At 36.9% G+C, this 6,957-nt stretch overlaps 1 non-coding gene across 1 annotated transcript; it reads right to left on the reverse strand.

Moving 5' to 3' along the window:
* Positions 1–2,678: 2,678 nt before the first annotated feature.
* Positions 2,679–2,785, reverse strand: LOC131840006 (U6 spliceosomal RNA). The gene has a single exon (XR_009357126.1). It is a non-coding gene; the product is annotated as a U6 spliceosomal RNA (small nuclear RNA).
* Positions 2,786–6,957: the final 4,172 nt, after the last annotated feature.

The following is a 6,957-nucleotide window of genomic DNA, read 5'->3' on the forward strand; positions in this document are numbered from 1 at the left end:
GGAAGAGAAGGAGCCCTTGGCCTTGGGTTCGGGAAACGCTGGGGAATCAGGATAACCTGCCGTGGCACGCACAGCAAGCCGGTGGCAAGACAGGTGTCACCCGCTCCCCGTGCAGAGAGATGGAAGCCTGCCTTCTAAGGAGACATGAGGGGACAACTAGGGCAGGCGCGCATGCTCCACTCTGAGGAAGGAGTTGGGCAGAAGACAGGCCTGTCCTGTGCCTCTGGTCCGAAAGGGAAAGCATCTCCTTGGCCACCTGTCCCAAGGGCAGACTTGGGCTTGCCACCAGGTTCCAAACCCAGAACTCGCAGAAACAACCCCATGGAGAAACGGGCAGTCAGATGCCACCTTCCACCAAGATGTTGCAGCATGGTGGGTGGCAGGGGGTGTGCCTGGGCAGGAGTGGAGACAGTCCCCCACAGTTCCCCATCCCAGTGCCCGGGCCATGTGCAGGGATCCTTTCGCCTCCTCTCTCCTGTGGTGAAAGCACTGGCCTAGACCCTGTGTCTGCCTGAGCGCCGGAGCAAAAGGCAAAGCCTTACCTACGCCAGGAGATGGTAATAGGCATAGAGTGCCATGCTAGGCCACGGAGGCTGCTGCAGGGTTGTGACTGTCTGCTTAGTTCGGCTTAGCAAGGTGAACCCCGGGCGCGAACTTGGAGCCCGGGAAAGAAAGGCCCAAGAGGCACCAGCTCTCCCGGGGCTCTTCCCTAGTCTCCACAGCACGGTGTAATAATCCCACGTGGAGCGAAATCCTCTTTGCCTGGGCATCTCCCCTGGGAAAGCACAGCATTCGTTGGGAAACCAGGGTTGGGTTTGGGGATGCTGCTGCTTGCCTGAGTTAGTTTCCGTAGCACTGTGGAAGATTCCCGCATGGAGCGAAATACTCTTTGCCCTAGCTTCCCCTCTGCCTGAGAGAGAAGCATGGTTGCACACGTCTGTCACTACGCTCCCCAGGAGCAAGTCTGGGGAAGGCACAGCACGCCGCCGCCGGGGTAGAGAAGGAGCCGTTGGCCTTGGGGTTTGGAAAATTGAACAGCCACAAGCAGAAAAATGAAATTGGACCATTTCCTTACTCCATACATTAAAATAGTCTGGAAATGGATGAAGAAGCATAATGTGAGAAAGGAATCCATCATAGTCCTTGAGGAGAGAACAGGTAGCAACCTCTTTGACCTCAGCAGCAGCAACTTCTTCCTAGGAACATCGCCAAAGGCAAGGGAAGCAAGGGCAAGAATGAACTATTGGGATTTCATCAGATCAAAAAGCTTTTGCACTGCAAAGGAAACAGTTAACAAAGCCAAAAGATGACTGTCAGAAGTTATCTGGGAGAAGATATTTGCAAATGACATACCAGATAAAGGGCCAGTATCCAAAATCTATAAAGAGCTTATCAAACTCAACACCCTAAGAACAAATAATCCAATGAAGAAATGGGCAGAGGACATGAACAGACATTTCTGCAAAGAATACATCCAAATGGCCAACAGACACATGAAAAAATGCTCCACCTCACTCGGCATCAGGGAAATACAAATCAAAACCAGAATGAGATACCACCTCACACCGTTCAGAATGGCTAAAATGAACAAGTCAGTCAATGACAGATGCTGGCGAGGATGTGGAGAAAGGGCAACCCTCCTACACTGTACGTGGGAATGCAAGCTGGTGCAACCACTCTGGAAAACAGCGTGGACGTGCCTCAAAAAGCTGAAAATAGAACTACCCTATGACCCAGTGCTTGTAGTACTGGGTATATACCCTACAGATACAAACGTGGCATTCTGAAGGGGCACATGCACCCAAATGTTTATAGCAGCAATGTCCACAATACTTAAACTATGGAAAGAACCTAAATGTCCTTCAACAGATGAATCAATAAATAAGATGTGGTATATATGTACAATGGAATGCTATGCAGCCATCAAAAGAAATGAAATCCTGCTATTTGTGATGACGTGGATGGAACTAGAGGGTATTATGCTTGGCGAAATACATCAATCTGAGAAAGACAACTATCATATGATCTCCCTGATATGATGAAGTGGAGATGCAACATAGGCGGTTTCGGGCGTATGAAAAGAAAAATAAAAGAAGATGGGATTGGGAGGGAGACAAACCATAAAAGACTGAATCTCACAAAACAGACTGAGGGTTGCTGGGGGGAGGTGTGTTGGGAGAGGATGGTGGGGGTATGGACATTGGGGAGGGCAGGTGCTATGGTGAGTGATGGTGAGTGCTGTGAAATGTGTGAACCTGGTGTTTTACCCCTAGGGATAAAAACACATTATATGTTTATAAAAAATTTTTTAAAAATAATTTAAAAAATCCATTAAAGAAAAAACACATATTGCAAGCCCAGAGCTAATCTCATATTCAATCAAAAACGTTTGAAAGTTTTCCCCTTAAAGATCAGAAGAAAGACAAGTGTGTCCACTTTCACTACTCTCATTTGACATAGTACTGGATGTCCTAGCCAGAGAAACAAGGAACACAAAGAAATAAGAGACTCCAAAAAAAAAAGGAAGAAGTAAAATTTTCTTTTTTTGGATAACATGAACTTACATGTTAAAAAATCCTAAAAACTTCACAAAAAAATTTGAATAAACAAATTTAGTAAAGCTGCCAAATACAAGATCAATATATAAAAGACAAGAATTTTGTTTTGTTTCATTTTTTTTTAATATGGAATGCTTCCCAGTTTTTCATGTCATCCTTGTTCAGTGATCACGCTAATCTTCTCTGCATCATTCCAATTTTAGTATATGTGCTGCCAAAGTAAGCACAAGACAGGAGCATTTTAACACTCTAATGATGAACTATCTGAAAAAAATAAAGAAAACAATCTAATTCACAATAGCATCAAAAGTAAAAAATACTTAGGAATAGATTTAACTAAGAAGATGAAAGATCTGTACTCCATAAACTATGACATTGATAAAGAAATTGAAGGAGACACAAATGGAAAGATAGCTCATATTTATGAATGGTAAGAATTAACATTGTTAAAATGTCCATACTACCGAAAACCATCTGTAAATCCAATTCCTATCAAAAATCCAATGTTAGGGGTGCCTGGGTGGCTCAGTGGGTTGAGCCGCTGCCTTCGGCTCAGGTCATGATCCCAGGGTCCTGGGATCGAGCCCCGCATCAGGCTCTCTGCTCAGCAGGAAGCCTGCTTCCTCTTCTCTCTCTGCCTGCCTCTCTGCCTGCTTGTCATCTCTCTCTGTCAAATAAATAAATTAAAAATCTTAAAAAAAAATCCAACATTATTTTTTTACAGAAGTAAAGAATCCTAAAATTTATATGAGACCATAAAAGACAACAAATAATCAAAGCAGTTCTGAGAAAGAATGAAGATGGGAAATTACACTTCTTGATTTGAAACTATACTACAAAGCCCTCATGCTCAAAACAAGAAAGTATACTGGCATAAAAACAGACCAATAAACAAGTAGAACAGAATTGAGAGTCCAGAAATAAATCCTTTCATACAGTCAGCTAATATTTGACAGGGGCCAACATATCTAATGGGTAAAGATAGTCTGTTCAATAAATGATATTTAAAACTGAATAGTCACATAAACAGTATGGAACTGGAACCTTATATCACTCATAAGTCTTAACTTGAAATAGATTAAAGACTTAAAGGTGATGCATGAAACTAAATTTCCTAAAGGAAAACATAGGAAGAATTCTCCTTGACAGTGGTCTTGCCAATAGTTTTTTGGATACCAGACCAAAAACACAAGCAAAAAAAGCAAAAATAAATAAATGGTATTACATCAAACTAAAGTTTCTGCATAGCCAAAAAAAAGAGAGAGAGAATGAAAACACAATCCACAGAATGTAAGAAAATACTTCCAAATCTTATATCTGAAAAGAGGTTAATAACCAACAGATACAAATAGAAAAAAATATATAATTTAAAAAATAGCAAAAGGATCTCAATAGACTTTTTTTTTTTCAAAAAAGTTATATAAATGACCAACAGGAGCATTAAAAAGTGCTCAACATAAAAATCTCAGGGCAAAGTCCTTATGTTGTTGTTGTTGTTTACCTCTGAAAAACACAGCAAGATATTAGAATATATACTACCAAAAAATTGAAACTAACAAATTTTGGTAAATATTGGGGAAAATGGGGAACTTATGCACTGTGATAGGGATATAAATTTGTATGGAAAACAGTATGGAGATGATTCATATTATTAAAAGTAAAATTACCATATGATTCAGTAATCCCACTTCTACGTATCTATCTAAAGGAAACGAAGTCACTGTTCAAAGACATATCTGCACTCTTATGTTCATTTATAAAATTATTAACTCTAAGCAAGAGATGGAAATAACTTCAGTATCCATTAATGGATGAATGAATAAAATAAGTATGGTAAATATATACTATGGAATACTACTTAACCATGAAAAATTAAGAAATACTGCCATTTACAACAGCATGGATGGATCTTGAAGGTATTATACTAAGTGAAATATTTCATAGATTTTATATATTTTTTAAATTTATGTATTATGATATCCCTTACATAGAGAATCTGAGGAAAAGGAAAACTAATGGAAACTTAGAGTTGAGTTGACAAGGGGTGAACCTGGGGTGGAGTAAGGTGGTCAAAGGGTGCAAACTTGCAACTATAATATGAAAAAGTTCTGGGGATCTAATGTACAGCATGATGATCATAGTTAATAAAATATACATACTTTTTTAATTGTGCTTCCCTTCATTAAACTTTGCATATATCACATTCTTACAAGTTGAAAGTTTATAGCAATCTTGTATAAAAGAGGCCTGCTGCCACCATTTTTCTAACAACATTTGTTCATTTTGTGTCTCTCTGTCACATGTTGGTAATTCTTGCAATATTTCAAGTTTTTTCATTATTATTGTATTTGTTATGGTGATCTGTGATCAGTAATTATGACCCACTGAAAACTCAGAACTAGTTTACTTAAGGTATATACATTGTTTTTCTTTTAAAAAAAATGCTTTTGAGCAGTACAGTATAGTGTTTATTTTTTATATGCACTGGGAAACATAATTTTTTATATGCACTGGGAAACCAAAAAAAATAATCATTTGACTTAGTTTATTGAGATAATCACTTTATTGAGGCAGTCTGGAACAAAACCCACAAGACCTCTGAAGTTTAACTCTACTGTACTATATACATAAAAGTTGCTAAGAGAGTAGATCTTAAAATTCCTTATGATACATGCATGAAAAACAGTGGCAACTATACGAGATAGTAGATGTATTAACATTTTTATGTAGATTATATTGCAATAAAGATGTATACCAATTTATCAAATTGTACAAAATTTACACAATGTTAAAAGTTTGCAATGTTATAAGAAATCATTTCTTAAATTTACAAATTATAATATGTTGTTTTTTTTTTCAATAAAGCTGGAAAAAACTTTTTGTAGAATTAATCTATTTTTCAAAAAAGGAAGTAAGGCTGTAGAAACTGCAACTAACTCTGAAATAATAGAATATAAAATCCATTTTCGTTATATACACTGTGACAAAAACTATTACTTAGTTTACAATGGAGGAGTACTTATGAAGCATGAAGGATGGTCTATAAATAAGGCTGAAAGAGCTCAGTTTTAAGGTTTAAATTTAAAATCTTCTTTTGAAATACTAAACTGACCACCCAGTTTTCCAAACATCAATGTCTTAATTGCATGAATTTATTTCATACAACTCTATAATCTAGTTTCATAAGAAAGCAGCATGCAAATTTTGAATAAGACAGACTTGCTTAAGTTTCTTTATGTTCAACAGTAAAGGATACCTCCCTAAAAATAAATAGAAGAAAAATCAGCATATTTATTATGATAATTATTATTCATAATGAGATTCATATTGAATTAGGGAATATATATCCTCAGAGGGGGTAAAGTAAAATGAAATTTATTTTGGTAAATGTGTCTATGAATAGCCAATACAATGCCTCAATATAAATGAATATTACCATTTTGAACAATTTAATTACTATTACTAGAATTATTATAAGTATAAAAATAGCTATCATTTTAGCATGGAATAGGAGACTCTCATGCTCCATGCTTCATCACATCCACACAACAACGCTGCATAATAAGTATTATCATCACCATTTCATGGGTGAAAAAACTGAGGCTAACACATTTAGATAACTGGTTTATGATTACATGGCTAGTAAAGATGCATCACACTAGTTTAGGCTTTATGATTTCAGAATTGTACTCTTTCCACTGCACATTCTATTACTCTGTAAATACTTGGTCTCTTTTCATTTGGTTCTTTAATTTTATTCATGTGGTGATGGCTTAAAGCTTCATTTAAAGGAAGCTTAAAAATTTCATGTAACCAAAAGTTCCCAAGAATTAAAAATGTCATGGATCTAATGTAGACATGGATATCATTAGTTAATGGGTAACTATATATTTTCCACTCTAGTGAGATAACAATCAGAGTATTTTTCTAAGTTTTAGTCTCTCAGTGTTAAAAAGGATTTTGTTAAAATAGAAATATTTAGACAAAGGTGATCAAAAGTCTGGATCAGGTCACCTTAAGATAAATATTAGGAAACTGAGGAAACAAATGGAGATTTGAACACTGAGCTAGGATATAATGAATGGTTTCAAGTATTTAGTAGAGTATAGAAAAGCCCTTTAAAGCCTGGTCTTAGCCTAGCATTGCAGCTTCTGGGATATCTGTCTATCTATCATCTATCTATCTAGATATAAATTTGAAAACTTTTTTAACTTAAAGATTTTGAGAAATAGAACATAATCAGCACCATAGAAGATCCGTTTATGATAACAACCTAGCCCCTCCTCCCAGTTTGTTTATATTCTCTCTTATTTAATGTAACATTGTGCAAATAGACCGCTACTGATCTGCCGTTATGAATGAAATAGCTATAATCATCTGTTTGCATATCCTGGTGAAA

Source organism: Mustela lutreola, chromosome 8, assembly GCF_030435805.1.
Source record: "Mustela lutreola isolate mMusLut2 chromosome 8, mMusLut2.pri, whole genome shotgun sequence".
Taxonomy (NCBI): Eukaryota; Metazoa; Chordata; class Mammalia; order Carnivora; family Mustelidae; genus Mustela; species Mustela lutreola.